Here is a 1,149-nt window from a genome sequence, read left to right on the forward strand (position 1 = left end):
TTTGCAGTCTCTCTTAAGACTAACTAGTTGGAGAAGATTAGGCTTGGAGTTGGATGAGGAGGATAGAGCAAAACCAATCTCCCTTTGTGAAGTCGCACTGAAAGGTAGAGACGTTGCCCGTGTGACATTTTAGTACAACTGCACAAAAAACTCTTAAGAAAAAAGTGATTTGTGTAATTCACCAAAAGGCCGCAATAGCGACGAGGTGAAATGGATAGCCCTGTTAGCAAAAAGGAGGTAGAAAGGAAACAATTACTAGCCAATAACAGTTGATGACACATGCGATGACAAAAAAGAAGCATATTCCTTGTCCTAAGGGAAGATAACAACACAGTTGTGTTTTTCTAAAACGGTGTGAGGAAGAGATTGCAATATGGAAAGTACGCCGGACGAGCTACGTTTTGGGCAAAGAACTATGGAAGATCCACATGAAGTGATGTGGGAAGACGAGCAGTGGAGCAAGGCCGAAGGGGATTCCTGGAGGTCGTCGAGATGTAACTAGGTGAGCGGTGATGGGCAGAATCTGCCCATACTGCGGCAGCGAGCAAGTGTCGTAGGCCCTACCGTGCTGGAGCTTGATCAGAGAGAATAGCGTGTACCGCAAATCAGGACGTGTTACCTCGGCGCCGTCAAACGGAGAAACGATGCCCTTCCTCCCTTTCTGCCGACGGACGGGATGCGGACAGATCAGTGACCAACAGTGAGAGAGAGAGAGAGGCCACTGCAGCCTTGTGTGAGAACTCTGAAGAGACACAAACCAGGCACGCAGGCTCCATTGTATATAGTGGAGCAGACTACCTTTTCCTCCATAAAAATCGTCTTATATTCTGGGTACATGCCATTGAGTGATATAACCTTATTTAAAAATAACGCGCCAACGCATCAAGTCGAAATTGGTTTCGTGCACGCGTGGTACACGACCTCCATAGGTAAACAACCGCTGCACGCGTTCAAATTAGCACGTGGGCTGCAATTTCATACATAAATGAGCTCCACCGTGTACCCGCGCGGGTGTGGCTAGGCACGAAGCATGAGTACGTGCATGGTGCACCTATTCTCTTCTTGTATACGTGCACCACCTATGTGGGGTTGTGTGAGAGAGGTATAAACGTAGAGAGATATAGTGTGTGGGTTCGTGAGGGTTTTTTT

This window comes from Triticum dicoccoides, chromosome 7B, assembly GCF_002162155.2.
Source record: "Triticum dicoccoides isolate Atlit2015 ecotype Zavitan chromosome 7B, WEW_v2.0, whole genome shotgun sequence".
NCBI classification, from domain to species: Eukaryota; Viridiplantae; Streptophyta; class Magnoliopsida; order Poales; family Poaceae; genus Triticum; species Triticum dicoccoides.